The sequence below is a fragment of the Haliotis rufescens genome, unplaced genomic scaffold (assembly GCF_023055435.1).
Source record: "Haliotis rufescens isolate VD_foot unplaced genomic scaffold, xgHalRufe1.0.p SCAF_22, whole genome shotgun sequence".
In the NCBI taxonomy this organism is placed as follows: domain Eukaryota; kingdom Metazoa; phylum Mollusca; class Gastropoda; order Lepetellida; family Haliotidae; genus Haliotis; species Haliotis rufescens.
This window is the reverse complement of record NW_025963913.1, coordinates 12,137,562-12,159,215: the sequence shown is the minus strand read 5'-3', so window position 1 is coordinate 12,159,215 and position 21,654 is coordinate 12,137,562. Positions and strand designations below refer to the sequence as shown.

The following is a 21,654-nucleotide window of genomic DNA, read 5'->3' as shown; positions in this document are numbered from 1 at the left end:
CAGCAAACACACAAGGTTGGCTGTGTCTGCAGTGTTCAGTCAACCAACACAGCAAACACACAAGGTTGGCTGTGTCTGCAGTGTTCAGTCTGTTCAGTCAACCAACACAGCAAACACACAAGGTGGGCTGTGTCTGCAGTGTTCAGTCAACCAACACAGGAAACACACTAGGTTGGCTCTGTCTGCAGTGTTCAGTCTGTTCAGTCAACCAACACAGGAAACACGCTCGGTGGGCTGTGTCTGCAGTGTTCAGTCTGTTCAGTCAACCAACACAGCAAACACACTCGGTGGGCTGTGTCTGCAGTGTTCAGTCTGTTCAGTCAACCAACACAGCAAACACACTCGGTGGGCTGTGTCTGCAGTGTTCAGTCTGTTCAGTCAACCAACAGCAAACAAACTCGGTGGGCTGTGTCTGCAGTGTTCAGTCAACCAACACAGGAAACACACTCGGTGGGCTGTGTCTGCAGTGTTCAGTCTGTTAAGTCAACCAACACAGCAAACACACTCGGTGGGCTGTGTCTGCAGTGTTCAGTCTGTTCAGTCAACCAACACAGCAAACACACTCGGTGGGCTGTGTCTGCAGTGTTCAGTTTGTTCAGTCAACCAACACAGCGAACACACTCGGTGGGCTGTGTCTGTAGTGTTCAGTCAACCAACACAGGAAACACACTCAGTGGGCTGTGTCTGCAGTGTTCAGTCTGTTCAGTCAACCAACACAGCAAACACACTAGGTTGGCTGTGTCTGCAGTGTTCAGTCTGTTAAGTCAACCAACACAGCAAACACACTCGGTGGGCTGTGTCTGTAGTGTTCAGTCAACCAACACAGCAAACACACAAGGTTGGCTGTGTCTGCAGTGTTCAGTCAACCAACACAGCAAACACACAAGGTTGGCTGTGTCTGCAGTGTTCAGTCTGTTCAGTCAACCAACACAGCAAACACACAAGGTGGGCTGTGTCTGCAGTGTTCAGTCAACCAACACAGGAAACACACTAGGTTGGCTCTGTCTGCAGTGTTCAGTCTGTTCAGTCAACCAACACAGGAAACACGCTCGGTGGGCTGTGTCTGCAGTGTTCAGTCTGTTCAGTCAACCAACACAGCAAACACACTCGGTGGGCTGTGTCTGCAGTGTTCAGTCTGTTCAGTCAACCAACAGCAAACAAACTCGGTGGGCTGTGTCTGTAGTGTTCAGTCAACCAACACAGCAAACACACTCAGTGGGCTGTGTCTGCAGTGTTCAGTCAACCAACACAGGAAACACACTCGGTGGGCTGTGTCTGCAGTGTTCAGTCTGTTCAGTCAACCAACACAGCAAACACACTCGGTGGGCTGTGTCTGCAGTGTTCAGTCTGTTCAGTCAACCAGGACAGCAAACACACTAGGTTGGCTGTGTCTGCAGTGTTCAGACTGTTCAGTCAACCAACACAGCAAACACACTCGGTGGGCTGTGTCTGCAGTGTTCAGTTTGTTCAGTCAACCAACACAGCGAACACACTCGGTGGGCTGTGTCTGTAGTGTTCAGTCAACCAACACAGGAAACACACTCAGTGGGTTGTGTCTGCAGTGTTCAGTCTGTTCAGTCAATCAACACAGGAAACACACAAGGTGGGCGGTGTCTGCAGTGTTCAGTCAACCAACACAGGAAACACACTAGGTTGGCTCTGTCTGCAGTGTTCAGTCTGTTCAGTCAACCAACACAGCAAACACACTCGGTGGGCTGTGTCTGCAGTGTTCAGTCTGTTCAGTCAACCAACACAGGAAACACACTCGGTGGGCTGTGTCTGCAGTGTTCAGTCTGTTCAGTCAACCAACACAGGAAACACACTCGGTGGGCTGTGTCTGCAGTGTTCAGTCTGTTCAGTCAACCAACACAGCAAACAAACTCGGTGGGCTGTGTCTGCAGTGTTCAGTATGTTCAGTCAACCAACACAGCAAACACACTCGGTGGGCTGTGTCTGCAGTATTCAGTCTGTTCAGTCAACCAACACAGCAAACACACAAGGTGGGCTGTGTCTGGAGTGTTCAGTCAACCAAACACAGCAAACACACTAGGTTGGCTCTGTCTGCAGTGTTCAGTATGTTCAGTCAACCAACACAGCAAACACAGAAGGTGGGCTGTGTCTGCAGTGTTCAGTCAACCAACACAGCAAACACACTCGGTGGGCTGTGTCTGCAGTGTTCAGTCTGTTCAGTCAACCAACACAGCCAACACACTCGGTGGGCTGTGTCTGCAGTGTTCAGTCAACCAAACACAGGAAACACACTAGGTTGGCTCTGTCTGCAGTGTTCAGTCTGTTCAGTCAACCAACACAGCAAACACACTCGGTGGGCTGTGTCTGCAGTGTTCAGTCTGTTCAGTCAACCAACACAGCAAACACACAAGGTGGGCTGTGTCTGCAGTGTTCAGTCAACCAACACAGGAAACACACAAGGTTGGCTGTGTCTGCAGTGTTCAGTCTGTTCAGTCAACCAACACAGCAAACACACAAGGTGGGCTGTGTCTGCAGTGTTCAGTCAACCAACACAGGAAACACACAAGGTTGGCTGTGTCTGCAGTGTTCAGTCTGTTCAGTCAACCAACACAGCAAACACACAAGGTGGGCTGTGTCTGCAGTGTTCAGTCAACCAACACAGGAAACACACAAGGTTGGCTGTGTCTGCAGTGTTCAGTCTGTTCAGTCAACCAACACAGCAAACACACAAGGTGGGCTGTGTCTGCAGTGTTCAGTCAACCAACACAGGAAACACACTAGGTTGGCTGTGTCTGTAGTGTTCAGTCAACCAACACAGCAAACACACTCGGTGGGCTGTGTCTGCAGTGTTCAGTCTGTTTAGTCAACCAACACAGGAAACACACTCGGTGGGCTGTGTCTGCAGTGTTCAGTGTGTTCAGTCAACCAACACGACAAACACACTCGGTGGCCTTTGTCTGCAGTGTTCAGTCTGTTCAGTCAACCAACACAGCAAATACACTAGTTGGGCTCTATCTGTAGTATTCAGTCAACGAACACAGCAAACACACTAGGTTGACTGTGTCTGTAGTGTTCAGTCTGTTCAGTCAACCAACATAGCACACACACAAGGTGGGCTCTGTCTGTTGTGTTGAGTCAACCAACATAGCACACACACAAGATGGGCTCTGTCTGTTGTGTTGAGTCAACCAAACACAGCAAACACACTAGGTTGGCTGTATGTGTTGTGTTCAGTCTGTTCACTCAACCAACACATCACACACACAAGGTGGGCTCTGTCTGCAGTTTTCAGTCATGAGAATGCCACCTTGACGACAACATTTGGATTTTCCGTTTCCAGCTTCAGTAATTTTTAAGGTACTGCGGCGAGCGGAAACAGGCCATTATTAACTGAAACTATGTAGACAGGCCAACGCTCCGGGACTTCCGCGGGCAAACCGTCACTGTCTGACCAGACAATAACGCGAATGGTGTTGTCAGATTGTGGCGCGAATATCATGAGCATCGTTACCGACAAATCTCTGTTGTGAAGCAGCCGTTGCTAAACAGAAGGCCGATCCACTTTTAGAATGTTTCATCCTTCAGTGGAAGCATTCATGATCAAACATCACAAATGTCAAAATGCAGAAAACAATTCTTAAAAACCCTGTTTCATCATCAGCTACATTGTTTTCCGAAAAAAAGGTTTGCAAACGATCTTGCATCAAATGTAATATGTTCTTAAGTCTCCGAAAACTAAAGATATATGAATCAATCACTATCCATCCCGGTCAACATGTTAACCTAGCCACTATCCATCCCGGTCAACATGTTAACCATGCCACTATCCATCCCGGTCAACATGTTAACCATGCCACTATCCATCCTGGTCAACATGTTAACCATGCCACTATCCATCCCGGTCAACATGTTAACCATGCCACTATCCATCCAGGTCAACATGTTAACCATGCCACTATCCATCCAGGTCAACATGTTAGCCATGCCACTATCCATCCCGGTCAACATGTTAACCATGCCACTATCCATCCTGGTCAACATGTTAACCATGCGACTATCCATCCAGGTCAACATGTTAACCACGTCACTATCCATCCCGGTCAACATGTTAACCATGCCACTATTTATCCAGGTCAACATGTTAACCATGCCACTATCCATCCAGGTCAACATGTGAACCACGTCACTATCCATCCAGGTCAACATGTTAACCACGTCAATATCCATCCCGGTCAACATGTTAACCACGTCATTATCCATCCCGGTCAACAAGTTAACCACGTCACTATCCATCCCGGTCAACATGTTAACCATGCCACTATTTATCCAGGTTAACACATTAACCAAGCAACTATTCATCCCGGTCAACATGTTAACCATGCCACTATCCATCCAGGTCAACATGTTAACCACGTCACTATCCATCCCAGTCAACATGTTAACCATGCCACTATTTATCCAGGTTAACACATTAGCAACGCCACTATTCATCCCGGTCAACATGTTAACCATGCCACTATTCCTCGAGGTCAACACATTAGCCAGAGGCACTTCTGTACCTGGGTTCAGTGTATAGGCTAGTTTTGCGAAAGTTAATTGTAATGTATAACTTGCTTTCATTTCAACTATACACACAACGTTTTAAGGAAATAAATTCCTTCAAGCGCAGAAAATCAATTTAGTGGGATATATAGGTTGAGACTTGATTCCAAATGTTTGGAGAACTACGAGTCGTAGAGGTTACTATAGCAACGTGGTACTGAAACGCTGTTGCCAGATGCTTACGCGTACGTAATGGCCACAGCTGTCATTCCCCACTCACCGGCTCCTCTCATTAACTGCGCGTGCGGGCTGATGCAAGGACCAGTCGTGTGCACAGAAAAACACATAGTGCATTTATCGATAGGAGACATTTGATAACTGCCTTCGTACGTGTATGGATTCAGCCAAAGACAGAATGATAACCGGTGAATGAGCTTGAACCTATCCTAAATCGTTCAACTTGTTTGCAGGCTGAGAGAGATCCGCCTCGTTGCTTACCTCTCGACAACCTTTACAGACTGACAGAGGAAGGAAAGTTGTTTTTCCTGACACGACCCGTTAACCGTCAAATCTGCTAATTTCTTCCTACTCGCTGGTCTGTATCTGATGTTACAGGGAGACATTGGCAACAACAGACCTCAACACATTTAAAATGCATGCCGACAGAGAGCCACCATAATAAGGCTGCGCGTCTCACAACACTGCTTCCCCAACAACAAGCCGTTACTCCTGTCTGCTGAAAGAGGCCCACCTTACTGTTTTCCCAACAACAAGCTGTTAGCCTCGTCTGCTGAAAGAGGTCCATGATACTGCTTTCCCCACAACAAGCTACTACCCCTGTCTGCTAAAAGAGTTCTGGCAAACAGCTTTCCCGACAACAAGCTACTACCCTGTCTGCTAAAAGAGTTCTGGCAAACAACTTTCCCCACAACAAGCTATTATTACCCTTGTCTCATAAGAGAAGCCCGCGATACAACTTTCCCAAATACCAGCTATTACTCCTATCTGCCAAAAGGGCCAACCAAACAGATTTTCCAGCAACAAGCCGCTATTCCTGTCTGCTTGGAGAGGCCCAACATACTGATTTCCTAACAACAAGCTGTTATCCCTGTCTGCTAAAAGAGGTCCACTACACTGCTTTCCCAACAAGCTGTGGCCCCTGTCTGCTGAGAGAGACCCAAGTACCTTACTGTTTTCCTCTGTCTGATCAGAGAGGCCTTTTGTTATGGCAGATTGAAGTATCAAACCTCAAGCGAAACTCGACATGTGAAACTCGACAGGATATGATATCATGTCGAATTAACAACATGTGGAGCGAAATTGGGAATATTCGTCAAACGAATATTATAGGTAACAGCGTATAAATAAGTGTTACTGTTTTATAATATCAAGTTTACTTATTTTAAATTCCGCTGTATTTTGCATCACTGAAGAAAAGATATCACCCACAAAATCATGCGTGCATGTTTGAGAATGATATCCTGTCAACGTGTCTACCCCATCCCTTTGAAATACGCCCTGAAGCAACAACGACCCTTCCACAACAATTTTGTTGGCAGTCCGCCAAGGGATGGGCCGAACTAAAAATAGCTGAAACTCGCTTGGGACGTAATCTCAGTTCTTCGGGATCAGGTGGTGTACTGCGCAGGCGTTGTGCATTCGGTGACCTACTTTAGTAAAGTGCAGACGTCAGACGTACTCAGGTGACGAAGCACCAGTGACGAGGTGACGATAACTGTCGGTGAGTTGTCTCCAGATACAGCCTATAGCTACAGTTGCTGCCACGTAGGGTGCCTCGCCTTCGATCGTCACTGACTGGTGTGGTGTGCCTTTCAGCAAAGGCATGGATTGGGCCGAAATGCCGAAAATATATTTTCTTCCTGTTTTCCGTGCGTAAACCAGCGAGTTTAACCAGGAACAACCATGTTTTCATTACATTGCTGTGTAAATGGTGGGATCATGTTTCGCACATAGTAGTCCCGTGAACGTAAGAGACTCAAGATGACATTTTTTTCATTATCTCTGCAATTATGTGTTAGGTGTTCATGCATCTCATGTCAATCAATGATATACTGATCGATCAATGATATACGTACCATACGTCACGTGCCCTGTTTTCAATGATCTAATGTGACATTCAGTTACATAAACATGTTCGTATGACATCATAAGTGCTGGGTCGATAGCTACACCTAATAGCGAAGCACCGTTGCTGGTCTTGCTGCGTGTTACGTAACAGCGACGTGACCATCACGTGGAGTGACGCACGCATCGACTGATTGCAGTACGTGTCCATCGGTTCAAGAGAGACGTGAGACCCATACAGTGACGGGAACCCGATTAGAGTTTCGAGTGACAAGTGTCAATAATACGTGTTGGCTTGGCTAATGAAATAGTCGTTGGAGTTTGGGGGCCGTTTCGAGTAATGTTATTCATGCTGCCATGTTATGAAATATTTCCCCTCTAAAGGGAACTCAAACGGTTCCGGCTTTCGCATTGGTTTCTCTTGTCATGTATGATTATTGGTTAGACTTGTCACAACACGCACAATAGTACTGCGCTCGATTATTAAAAAGGTTGAATGCCAACTGAGGTTACTCCATTTCTAGTAAGAAGCGTTGACTACATTCAATTTGAGTTGACCAGTGTTAATCAAGGAAAAATATTACAAATAAAAGGTATAAAAAGCAAACCTCAGATATAATACAAAATGGCTGCCAGGAGAAAGAAACACAACAGCCACGTGTATTGGTTTAACACATAATTATGAGAGGTTAACGAGTGTTTCATTACTTGACAAAGCTATGATGGTACCAGTTCTATTTAAAGCATGTAAAACGACAAGAAAGTTCAACAACGTTTAGAACATAAAACAGAACAGAGAGCTCATCATCAGATTGGCATCATTGATTCTAAAGTATTAATCAGTGTATAAAGTATATATCAATACCTAGTTAATTATATTCATTATAATGCTGATATTCATGCACCATAACCGTGCTCGTGGGTTTCATCGAAGTGGTAAACGTCTGAGACCTGCACAATCTCATTAAAATCAGATATTAGTTCTCGCTATCACGAAACAAAGATCTGAGGACATCCCATTACGGGTCACGTCAGAACGACCTTTCATCCGACCAATCAAATCGTCGTTTACCAGATCATGAAAGTGACAGTCGGAATGTGTTTTCTAATCAGCAACCTCGAAAACGTTAACACGGGGTATTCCGAACGACAGTTACGGCCCGTACGACTCGTTCCGTCAAAATTATCGTCAATCTATCGCTTCCGTGGGATAAACATTTGAACGGAGTAGTCGTTGCACAGTACGTGGGAAGCACTGCCATACACTCGCAACCATATATTAGACATTCCGTAATGTTCGTTTGTTCGGTTTTCAAAATTTTAATCGAGAACTGTGTCAACATATCTTTCAAGCGTAGTCTGAAATGGAAGTCTCCAGGTTAAAACGAGTGCCGTAAAGCTCGAGAAAGCTGCTTCCTCATTGGCTGATGTTGACCTCTTGTTAGTCATTTCAGTGGACGGTCGAAGTTCGCGAAAGGTCGTTCTGACGTGACCCGTAATGGGATGTCCTCAGATCTTTGTTTAGCCGAAGCGAGAACTTAGATCTGGTTTTAATGAGATTGAGACCTGCACCACCTCGGGCTTTCCTCCCACATTTAGCTGACACGCCGTGATATAACTGGAATACTGTTAAAAGCTTCGTTAAACCCTACTCACTCACTCATTTATTTTAATGATTGAATCAATGAACTTAAGGATGACGTCACTTGAAGGCTGCCAACCGGAGTACCGCACCCGTGGTTATTGGTCAAGCAAAGTTTTTTTTGGTTAAACTTTGGTCAACACGGGTTCACTTGGGTCGTCCAGGGTTTTGATATCGATATTACATCAAATGTTTTCTACCATAGTGTCCTTTGTATGAAAAACCGCATTTCACAGCACTGTCGGCGTGACCCTCTCCTTGGGCTATAAATAGAACAGTAGATGACTCACGAGATTTGTGCGACAACGATATGTCTGCGCAATTACTACTCGTTGTGGGGCGCTATCGTCTGCCAGTTGGTGACCTACTTTCAGTGAAGGCTGACGTAGCGGAAGCGTCGTAGTGACGTGGAAACAGATCGCAACTGGCCAGTCTGGGTTGTGGGTAAGATACTATATTATGTATGGTTATCGGCGCAGCAGCTGGGACGCTACTCCGACCGGTGTGTGTATATGCTATGTCCTCGTGATCTTCCTCAACACATGCGGAGTCAATGATATACCAGTCATGTGTCTGTGTAGGTTAACGTAATCGCGTATCCGAGTATATCCAAAATAATCACGTGTCCAAGTATATCCCCATTAATGACGTGTCCGAATACATTTAAAATAATCACGTGTCCAAGTACAGCCCCAATAATCACGTGAACGAATACATTCCAAGTAATCACGTGTCCGAATACATTTCAAGTAATCACGTGTCCGAGTATAACCCAAGTAATCACGTGTCCGAGTATATCCCAAGTAGTCATGGTCCGAGTATGTCCAAAGTAATCACGTGTCCCAGTATGTCCCCAATAATAACGTGTCCGAATGCATTTCATGTTAATCATGTAACGGGCAATCTTTACTTCATGTCAAATTCCCTCGCTGTCGGCGTGATCCTTTCCTTGGGCTATAAATAGAACAGTGGATGACTCACGAGATTTGTGCGACAGCGATATTGCTGCGCAATTACTACTCGTTGTGGGGCGCTATCGTCTGCCAGTTGGTGACCTACTTTCAGGGAAGGCTGACGTATGTAGCGGAAGCGTCGTAGTGACGTGGAAACAGATCGCAACTGGCCAGTCTGGGTTGTGGGTAAGATACTATATTATGTATGGTTATCGGCGCAGCAGCTGGGACGCTACTCCGACCGGTGTGTGTATATGCTATGTCCTCGTGATCTTCCTCAACACATGCGGAGTCAATGATATACCAGTCATGTGTCTGTGTAGGTTTGCGTAATAGCGTATACGAGTATATCCAAAAAAATCACGTGTCCAAGTATATCCCCATTAATGACGTGTCCGAATACATTTAAAGTAATCACGTGTCCCAGTACACCCCCAATAATAACGTGCCCGAATACATTCCAAGTAATTACGTTTCCGAGTATATCCCAAGTAATCACGTGTCCGAGTGTATTCCAAGTAATCACGTGTCCGAGCGTATCCAAGTTAATCATGTGACGGGCAATCTTGGTCACAGATAAAAAAATGAACTTGTCCGACATTGCCGAGGTCGTATTGTGTTCAGGGCGTCATCATTATTCAAATGCGTGTGAATGTTTCTGAAGCTTGTAAATTTTATCAACATTCTAAGGGAGTTTGTAAATAATGTTGATGTCTCACATACGAAATAAACGACTCGTGGTCATTGTTTGTCAAACAGTAAAACACTGCAGGGACGATAAACCACTGCGTCCCTCATGTTTTATTCTCCCTGCAGTGTTTTATTTACGATAACAAAGACCACGAGTCGTTTATGTCATAAATATATCTATAACGTGTCCAACTGTCCGTGTATATTCAAAGTATGTGTGTGTGTGTGTGTGTGTGTGTGTGTGTGGAGGGGGAGGGGTATCTAATATCGACTCGATCCGTGTCTTGACCGACGGTGACAGTCTACGTTATCATCTATTTGACACATCTTTACAATCAACTTTCAATGATCGCCAATTGATCAATGATGACTAACACAGGTAACCGTCACAGGTTCATTTACAACTTCGGAAATCCCGCCCGTCACGTTAATCGTGTCGGCCATTTTGACGCCGTGTACTTGTTGTAAATGTACATGTATTACAACGCGTTGTTATTGTGACTGGCATAACATAGAACTACTGGGGTAATTGTATAGGACCTTTCTCATCTAATGATGATATTAACTTAATACATTTATTGAAAAGAAACAACAAAAGATGTTCCTGTAGAGCAAGTTGAACATACATACGCTCATGTCACCTTTCTTTTTGAGGAACTACTTCATTCCGCGACAGGGGCGGTCGGGTAGCCTAGTGGTTAAAGCGTTCGCTCGTAAAGCCGAAGACCCAGGTTCGATTCCCGACATGGGTACAATGCGTGAAGCCCATTTCTGGTGCCCCCCGCCGTGATATTGCTGGAATATTGCTAAAACCGGCGTAAAATCAAACTCACTCACTCACTCATTCCGCGACAGAGCTGGCTGTATGTTTAAACAAGTAGTGTCACGTACTAAATACAATTGTGTGTAGATCTACATCCTTTCAGGTAAAAAGTAGTGATGTAAAAATATTATAAGGAGTGACTTTAGCTTTGTGTGAGCTCATTGGAGTATTAACCTTCATAGAGTGAGGGCCCAAATGAAGGTCAGTTCTGTAATATGAAGTAGACAACCTGTACCCGAGTCTATTCTGGGTGCTCAACTGCCCGAGTGCATGAGCATCCATGTATGTTCCATGTACTAATATGTCCATGTAAATGCAAGCTTCACGTGGCTGAGTGTAGTCAAGTATGGTAATCATGATAACACGTGGAGTTCAAAGTGCATTGCACGTATCATGCAACAGTTCAAGTTCAAAGTTCATGGCACGTGTCTAGTTAGCATGTGAAGTTCAAAGTCCATATTGCGTATCATGGTACAAGAAATGAAACTCCCAATAGTGATTGTCTTCTGCTCATGCCTACAGACGTTAGGGAAGAGATTCATTCGTGCTCCATGTTGTGGAGCAGGCAATAAAGCCTGTTGAAATATAACAATGTTCTACGTCCATGGTTCAAACGACTCGACGCCAACAGATATGAGATCACACGTAGGGGGACATGGAGCTTCGTGTAATGGTTATAAACACTCTTTGGATTAAATTGGAAATTTGTCAGTCCAGTTCGTGGGTGGTTTAATGAGAATATAGAATTTGAATCTGAAATCTTAAAATCACTGTGTCTGCTTAAAAATGAAAGAAATGTATCTTATTTAGTTTCATTGCACCCGTGGATAGAAACATGTGAAGAACGCATGCTGTCATCGGTTACTAGTAAATTATGAACCGTACTTGGTTAAATGAGTATCTTTTTGCATACCATCATAGCCGCCATCAACGGTTTGAAAGAAACTTTCATTTTACATGAAGGGAACGCGTTTAAAAAGGGGGCTATGACCTCGGTCAAAAAGGAAGTCCATGCACGTTTGAATAAGGTCCGAATGACGCAACTAAACGGCAATGACTACTTATTTGTGCTCGAGATCGTAGAGTATATATTCACTCTTTAACTTCCAAAGCATCATGTCATATGACAATCCAGATGCTTTCTTACAACCCGTGTACTGGCGAAGTGCCAAAGGTTTATCTATATAAATAGCAACGATCTAACAGGAAGTTCTCGTCTTTATACGATGCGCAACTCTTTCCAAAATTTGGACCCGTCTGCGCACACGTCACTCAGTCCTTGACCTACTTTCGTCCGGACTAGACGTGAACAGTGCGCTGTGCCGTGACGCCAGTAATAACGTGAAAGACGGACGCCATTGCTCGGTGAGTTTTGACCAGCTTCGGGACATTTTTGCAACATGCGATCTATAGTGCCGGTGTGAAACTAAGCGGAGAAATGTGTTTAGCACCGCTAATCCATATAAGTCGGATATGGTCGGTTCCAGCTGCCTTCTTTGTAGCAAGGTAACATACCAATCTTTAAGGACGCCAGGACGAAGTGGCTGTAGTGCACTGCAGTTTGTGTCGACCATGTAACTGTAAAGAGGAATATATGAACGGACTAGATAGACAATGTGAGCAACGTGCGTAAATCAAACTCAGTGATGCAGTTGCGGCTCGACTTTTCTTATCACATCTGCTCATGCGTTACACAAGACTGATCCAGCTGTTTCCGCGAAGTTATACAATACACGCAACCTTTATACATCTACTAGACTCCCAAGCACTCACAGTTGACAGCCTTGCGTAGGTGCCCATTTTATCATTACGATTGGTAACGCACGAAGAGATCAATCGTATTGGACTGCTATGTATCAATAATACGTACATGACAAAAGTTACCATACACTTGGTTGTGGCAGTAATCGAACGTGTACAACATGCAGCAGTCAACGTTTTCCGTCGTTTACGAGACGTCACCTGTAGAGTCTGTGTTTACTATTGGACTCCTGTCTCATGAGTATCCCCTGGAATAGAATAGCGGCTTGATCTTAGTCTGCTTCTACTCGTAAACGTTTAAATCGCAATGTTAAGTCTTCGCCATAAGCTGCTGTTGTTTATTTATTCAATAATGAGGCCACCGGAAATAGGGGCGGAATTGAGCTGGAGAATAGCGTTTACGTTGGTTTGGGTGGACACATCAATACTTTGGTCAAATACTGTCTCTTAAATCAGCATAGAATGGACAATCGAGGCAAAAGTGGTATTCTAGTTCTACTATTAATGATATACAAAATGGACAAAATCATAAATTTTTGTTAACATTATACTGTCAACCCTTTTCTATCATTAAAGTGTGACTAGAGCATCTAAATTTGGTTAAAGCCTCAAGATAATTTATATTGTGAATACAAAAATTATAATCTTCCAAACCGAATTCGATTTTAACATGTTTAAAAGTTTAACTTTTGAAAATCTCTGATATTATCGTTCCATATCTGTACATCAATATCGTTTAACAAATTGGTCAATAAATGCGTCAGTATAGCTAATCCCTTGATGGAACCAAACTTCTCCAAAACCATACTTGTACAACTAGTTTTTAACATCATCGGATCATTGCTTAACACTGAAAGCGGCAGTAACTAGTATTAACTGGGTTTCTTGAAACAACTTTTGTTGAAGAAAAGCCTGTTGTTTGTTGTGTTATTACGAACGTACAGACCAATTACCACATGGGTTCCTGTAACAGTAGGCGCCATTGTCCGGACGCATGCGCAGTAGCCTAATTTGCATGACGACTGATGATGGTGACGACACGGTGCCCGATTGGGGTCAGTTTTGGTGATCTACGGGATCTGTCCCCTCAACTTTACTTCAGTTCCTCTGCAAACCGAATGTATAGTTGAATATATAAAGGAAACTCCGATTTCTTTTTAACGGAAACTTTTCAAAGGAACCGCAGTGCTCCGACTTAATGTTCGTAATTAATATATTGTCTGCCCACCACGTGCACCAACAAATGCTGGACTTATGGGCGGCATGTCGGATGTCAGATAACTAGTTGTCGCCCTTGCTGCTCCTCCTGATGTGCAACACTAAGGTCTTCAAGATTGGAGGCTGTCTAGCTCGGACATATCGGCCTTCAACATCCCACATATGTTCTATCGAAGACATGTCTAGAGATTTGGCAGGTCAGGGTAAGAAGCGATGCGTTACTCTATTATGAAATGACAGCAACTCCTGCCCTGTAGGTATGCATCGGCATCTTGAAGGACAAAGTTTTGCCACATCCTGGTATCAGTGAGAGCAACTATATATGTACATGTATATGTCTACAGGTAGTAAAAATCGTTATATTGTTAACCTGTCACAAAGGACAATCAGACATCTGACAAGCTGACAGACATGCAAAGACTATTACTGGTCACTTGTTCACTGGTCATTCTGGAAAAATAATGTCACGTGGATCGCAGAAAGTAAATGCATGAACATGGTGGGTACATGGGCATACCAAGACGTCAGTAGTTGGTGCGACTATTCTTGTCATTAGAGGCGACTAACGGGATCGGATGGTTAATGCTTGTCCTTGTATCAAGACTCAATTATTAACAGACCGCCGTCATATAGCTGGAATATTGCTGAGTGTGGCGTTACACAACAAACAAACAGTAGATGGTGCCGTCACTGGTGCTTGGGTATACATGGGCTTATCAAAACATCAGTAGATGGTGCCGCCACTGGTTCTAGGGTACATGGGCATACCAAGACATCAGTAGATGGTGCCGTCACTGGTGCTAGGGTACATTGGCATATCAAGACATCAGTAGATGGTGCCGTCACTGGGGCTAGGGTACATGGGCATACCAAGACATCAGTAGATGGTGCCGTCACTGGGGCTAGGGTACATGGGCATACCAAGACATCAGTAGATGGTGCCGCCACTGGTGCTAGGGTTCATGGGCATATCAAGACATCAGTAGATGGTGCCGTCACTGGTTCTAGGGTACATGAGCATATCAAGACATCAGTAGATGGTGCCGTCACTGGTTCTAGGGTACATGAGCATATCAAGACATCAGTAGATGGTGCCGTCACTGGTTCTAGGGTACATGAGCATATCAAGACATCAGTAGATGGTGCCGTCACTGGTGCTAGGGTACATTGGCATATCAAGATATCAGTAGATGGTGCCGTCACGAGTGCTAGGGTACATGGGCATACCAGGACATCAGTAGATGGTGCCGTCACTGGTTCTAGGGTACATGGGCATATCAAGACATCAGTAGATGGTGCCGTCACTGGTTCTAGGGTACATGAGCATATCAAGACATCAGTAGATGGTGCCGTCACTGGTTCTAGGGTACATGAGCATACCAAGACATCAGTAGATGGTGCCGTCACTGGTGCTAGGGTACATGAGCATACCAAGACATCAGTAGATGGTGCCGTCACTGGTGCTAGGGTACACGAGCATATCAAGACATCAGTAGATGGTGCCGTCACTGGTGCTAGGGTACATTGGCATATCAAGACATCAGTAGATGGTGCCGTCACTGGTTCTAGGGTACATGAGCATATCAAGACATCAGTAGATGGTGCCGTCACTGGTGCTAGGGTACATTGGCATATCAAGATATCAGTAGATGGTGCCGTCACGAGTGCTAGGGTACATGGGCATACCAGGACATCAGTAGATGGTGCCGTCACTGGTTCTAGGGTACATGGGCATATCAAGACATCAGTAGATGGTGCCGTCACTGGTGCTAGGGTACATGAGCATACCAAGACATCAGTAGATGGTGCCGTCACTGTAGCTAGGGTACATTGGCATATCAAGACATCAGTAGATGGTGCCGTCACTGGTGCTAGGGTACATTGGCATATCAAGACATCAGTAGATGGTGCCGCCACTGGTGCTAGGGTACATGGGCATATCAAGACATCAGTAGATGGTGCCGTCACTGGTGCTAGGGTACATGGGCATATCAAGACATCAGTAGATGGTGCCTTCACTGGTTCTAGGGTACATGAGCATATCAAGACATCTGTAGATGGTGCCGTCACTGGTGCTATGGTACATTGGCATATCAAGACATCAGTAGATGGTGCCGTCACTGGTTCTAGGGTACATGGGCATATCAAGACATCAGTAGATGGTGCCGTCACTGGTGCTAGGGTACATGGGCATATCAAGACATCAGTAGATGGTGCCGTCACTGGTTCTAGGGTACACGAGCATATCAAGACATCAGTAGATGGTGCCGTCACTGGTGCTAGGGTACATGGGCATACCAAGACATTAGAAGATGGTGCCGCCACTGGTGCTAGGGTACACGAGCATATCAAGACATCAGTAGATGGTGCCGTCACTGGTGCTAGGGTACATGAGCGTACCAAGACATCAGTAGATGGTGCCGTCACTGGTTCTAGGGTACATGAGCATACCAAGACATCAGTAGATGGTGCCGTCACTGGTGCTAGGGTACATGAGCATATCAAGACATCAGTAGATGGTGCCACCACTGGTGCTAGGGTACATGGGCATATCAAGACATCAGTAGATGGTGCCGTCACTGGTTCTAGGGTACATTGGCATATCAAGACATCAGTAGATGGTGCCGTCACTGGTGCTAGGGTACATGAGCATATCAAGACATCAGTAGATGGTGCCGTCACTGGTGCTAGGGTACATTGGCATATCAAGACATCAGTAGATGGTGCCGTCACTGGTGCTAGGGTACATGAGCATATCAAGACATCAGTAGATGGTGCCGTCACTGATGCTTCGGTACATGGGGATATCAAGACATTAGTAGATGGTGCCGTCACTGATGCTTCGGTACATGGGTATACCAAGACATCAGTAGATGGTGCCGTCACTGATGCTTCGGTACATGGGTATACCAAGACATCAGTAGATGGTGCCGTCACTGATGCTTCGGTACATGGGCATATCAAGACATCAGTAGATGGTGCCGTCACTGATGCTTCGGTACATGGGCATATCAAGACATCAGTAGATGGTGCCGTCACTGATGCTTCGGTACATGGGCATATCAAGACATCAGTAGATGGTGCCGTCACTGATGCTTCGGTACATGGGTATACCAAGACATCAGTAGATGGTGCCGTCACTGATGCTTCGGTACATGGGTATACCAAGACATCATTCGATCATGCCGCCAATAGTAGCTGTATGGACCTACCAAGACATCAGTTGATCGGTGGGTGCATGTACATTTCCGTTCCGTTTCGAAACCTAAGAAGAAGCTTGTCCCGGAATGACACAATTTTTAAGTGGCCACAAATGGAGCTCACAAACCAGAGTTTGTATGTACATAATGGATGCAATGGCAGATGAAGGCCGAGATCAGGCGTTTCTTGAGGCTGATTTACAGATACCCCATTTCCACTCAGAAATTAAGCCATTGTGCCACACGATATCCACTGTGGTCGTTATTTTACGGCAAGATTGTTGATGAAATATTACATTCACCTGATGAGGTGAAATCGACATTTCATTTGAGTGAAATAACAATACATTTCAAGACAAATCTTCAGAGCAACGGCGTTAAATATTAAATATAAGTAAATTAATACCCTTTTTTCGTTCATGTGTGTGTATATGTGAATAGTAATATATATGTCATTAGTGACAGTAGTTCACAAGCGCGGATTTCGGATATTAGAATGAAAGGGAACCCCATTATTTCTGCATTAAATCATTTTAACAGTTGGCTTTAATGTATTTTGTGTTTATTGGGATATAAAAATAAGAATCGGTGGGCACACTGTGTAAATCAGATTTATGTAAAGTGTACACCCCGGTTTTTACCTCCATGAACGCAAAAACAAGGATGTATGTATGTATGTATGTATGTATGTGAAAGATTGTTAAGTTTTACCGACATCGTCCATGATTTTACAGCAAGATGTATATATTTCGGGGTATTGCAGGATAGTTATCAAATACTGCTCGGTTGAATAAAACTGTATTACTTATTTTAACTGGGTATTATGAACTTGTATGCGGTAACCAGTTCATAATGAAAACAAAACTAGATCTCGTGGTTCGCTGTGGCTTTGGCATTGAATGCAGTTTGGCTCGTGGAAACGCGCCCCTCGTGACGTCACTCGGCTTTGATGGGGCCTCTAGACGGACGCCATTTTGGTTGCGAGACAGAAACGATCGCGATCTGTGCTGACAGAATACACTGCATTGGCCATGGTGTCTGTTATGTTAAAAGGTATAAATAGTAAGCTTGAGTTATATGATTTTAAAATATGATATTTATCCTGAACTAAGCATCTTGTATAGCGTAGCAATGAGAATGGTTTATTTTTTTTGCCAACATCTATTCGAACATGAAAACATTAGGGACCAGTCATTATTTCGCATGACAATGTTTGTTTATTTATGTTATTTCTGTTATGTATGCAATTATTTTCTAAAATGTAGTCTATAATGTATGAAATAATGTTTATGTATTTCCAATTTGAATGAAATAGCTTTCGAAAGTACCCTTTTATTAGGTGTTAAGTTAGCACATTTTCATAACTTCAATCACCCCCCGCAGTCCCGCCATTACCGAACATTTCGCCGAACGAGCGGTTGATCGTCCAAACGCTTTTTAGCAACTCTCTGGATATTGTCCATTTAGAGAAAAAGCACTGCCCTAGCGACCCCAATGGTAATGTGTACTATGTTTTCGCTTTCAAGAAACTTGTGTAAGGTATCTAAACAAACTTCGTCATTCGTGATGTCATTCTGACGTCATGTATGACTTCGGACTTCATAAGCATCCAATTTCATACATGTTTACTTTACTGGAATAATGACTTCACAATTCACATGTGGTGAAAATGAACAAATTGTGTATATGTGTAATTTATGAAAGAAAATCAGCAGTAGAGAGTAGTTATGCCAATATAGGACCCATTGATTCCCAAATATGGACCTCCAGAACGGTAAACTGATAGATCTAACATGATTCACCTGCTGTTGATTTGATTTGAAACTTTACACGAATTGGAAACCTTATGTTAAATTGCCTTTCTTTGGGAAACAATTCCTTAAAGATGTGAGATAATTATCTTACCTAAACTCAAAGTCAGTGAGTGAGACTTTTGAAGTTTATTTGGCCAGTCACCACAGGTAGGCTCATACTCAGACTCTATTCCTGTAGTAATATATTGTTTCTGGAAACTATGAATGTATGCAATATGTTTCATTTATTTACATTTTATATTGTTCTGGCATATCCCCAAACTAGTATGACCACCCTTCCAGCAGGCATTTTGACGTAAAAACAACTTTCCTCTTCAACATTGACATAATGTTGCAAATTTTTTTTATATAAAACTTGAATTGACAAACCTCGTTTGGACATGGTAGACACCATTGGTTATATCTGACGAGTCCTTAGACTATTTCTGACAAGTAGCTTTTGTAACATACTAGATTTGTGGAGAAAGCATCTGGTCGGTTTAACAGACTGCTGTCATATAGCTGGAATATTGCTGAGTAGGGTGTTAAACAACAAACCAAACCTTAATTGTCTGTTATTAATTAGGAGATAAAGATGCTGTGTTTTAAATGTAGAGCTAGGTTACCTGTAGATTTAACCACGCTAAATTGAATTTGGAACCGAACGCGCACAGTGAATATCAATAACCAACAGTGCAACATACACAGTATTGTGTCCCACTTACTGGACAGCAACCTGCAATGATGTTTGTTTTGCAATTCCATCACTGGCATCCAACATCAAAGGGGCAGGGAACATTTGATTGCAGTGTTAATTTAATCATGTTATTACACATATTGGTTATAAAACATGTTCATTGTTGATCTGGACTTATGTTTGTAATATATTTTTGCGACACAAATAGCAAGGCCATGGGAAATCTTAAAGGTGACTGATCAAACTGTTCCATAAGTAAAATATATTTGGCAATACCAATCAGTTGTACCACAGTGCTACCGGTTATTATTTTAAATATGTAGTAAATGCTGCAACTAACATTGCACAAAATTGGAATATGTTATTCCTGATATAATAATTGTTTCAGATACAAGTTGTTCCGACCCTTGCATAAAAGTTTCATGAAGTTATATTAATGGGTATTTTTTTAACTGAATCACCTGTTGATTGGGAGGAAATGTGTTTACCATGTTTGCAGGTGATTGCTATTTCGACTTGGCTTACAAGAAAATACACGGTAATCAAAATCGCTGCATATGAAACAATGTTTAGAACAGGAAATGCATTTTAAATGGTAAATAATCTTGTCTAGGGATGTTTTATTGCAAATTTCACATTTTTATTGACCAAGTTTTGTAGAATTTGGTATCACCTTCGAGTGAGAATTGGTCTTCAGCAGCCCATTCTTGCCGCAAGAGACGTCTAATGTGATTGGGTGGTCAGGCTCGCTGACTTCAGCGATGGAAAGTAACCAGTTTTAGTCCACTAGTCCTTATGATGATAACATATAGCAAAACCCTTAAAAAATGCAAGTTTCTACCAGCCCTTATTAGGATACCTTTACTCCTGGGCAGTTTGGCAAGGACTATAGGACTGGTGCCAATTTCTACCGCTGGGCTTGGTTGTTGCATGTCATGTCATGCAAGTTGTTCATATGATTGATACTGACTGAATGGTATTTACAAGGTGTTCTGATCATCCTAATTGCTCTAAAAGTTTGTCCACTCTTCTTTCCCAAGACTTTGCATGTCTCTTTGACTACCTGTGTACAGCCTAAGTGCATCACTGTTGTTTCAGTTGTTGTAGTCTACACCAGTAATAATAATTCTCTGTTTAGTAAGAACTAACAGCCCATTGCCCCTCTTGTTGTGATATTTGAAGTGTTCTTCTTCACTCGGGACAAGAAAGAAGCAACATGCCTTGTTTTCCACCACATTCATCTCCTCCTGTTCCAATGATCCATCATACATCATTGTAGGCTGTACAAGATTTTCAAATAATTTGGTAAACATGTCATAGGTCATATAATCAATCACAGTTTGTACTTCGATATAAGACTTCCTAAAGCTCTTTCCTTAGATTTAGCAAACCCATGCAATGGCATCTTGAGATCCATGTGAAACCATAAACCAAGATATTCATATGATACATGTCAGCACAGTTAAAACTGAATTCAAGGCATTGTAGCTTTGTGGGTCTAAAATTGAATAAGTTTTGTATTTTACTTGATTGGTATCAAGCTTCCATTTCTGGCACCAACTATTAACAATATCAAGGAAACGTTACAAGTTTTCAGCAGTGGGTGCAAGGAACGCAATTTTATCTGGATATAGAAGAACAGAAATGAAGTATTGCATCTTTCAGGACTTATGTAAGGTCATTTGTGCGGATGGAGAACAGCACAGGTGACAGTAGACGGCCTTGTTTAACACTGTTGTTAACAGCAAACCATGTTGTACAGAAGCTGTTTACTTTAACAGAGGACACGTTGTCATATGGTGATTGTACAGCAGATAAAAATCCTTCTTTCTATTCATAGTCCTAGTGCAGACATCCTATGCCATAAACAGTCCCACACCACCTGGTTATTGGATAGTTCAACTATGATCAGTTTGTATTGTTTCTGGATACATATGGGTCTGCCGGAGAAATAGTTGATGTTACATTGTTATTAACCATATTACCTGATAAATTATATGATAAATGAATTATCATGTCACTTCACTTCACTTCTCACCATGTTCATTCATAATTTCCAGCGGTATATGTACTGTAGCTTATGGTCATTTCCCAAAACTTTTCCAAAATTCACGGCTATCTTGATTATCAAACATGTCAATGTGCTGCTGCTGATCGTTTGTCTGACGAACACATTTATGATTTCTGTTGTGGTAATCCAAGTGTTTTCTTAATCGGACAAATGTTTCTTTCATCATTTTCCTTCTAGCTGGCAGACCTTTGCATTTAAGCCACACTCTT

At 43.3% G+C, this 21,654-nt stretch overlaps 1 protein-coding gene and 1 pseudogene across 6 annotated transcripts in view; one reads left to right on the top strand and one right to left on the bottom strand.

Moving 5' to 3' along the window:
* Nucleotides 1-21,654, top strand: part of LOC124146418 — a 41,605-nt gene that overhangs the window by 5,894 nt on the left and 14,057 nt on the right. The window contains exon 1 of one of the 6 annotated variants that reach the window (XM_046516701.2): nucleotides 6,112-6,253. The exons of 1 other annotated variant lie outside the window; for it this stretch is intronic. The gene's annotated coding sequence lies outside the window, so the exon portion shown is untranslated. Of the gene's footprint in view, nucleotides 1-6,111; nucleotides 6,254-8,557; nucleotides 8,684-9,258; nucleotides 9,379-17,800; nucleotides 17,938-18,248; nucleotides 18,382-21,654 lie in introns of those variants that run through there. 4 more of the 6 variants (XM_046516702.2, XM_046516699.2, XM_046516698.2 and 1 more) reach the window with 4 other exon arrangements.
* Nucleotides 3,721-4,407, bottom strand: LOC124130353 (annotated as a pseudogene).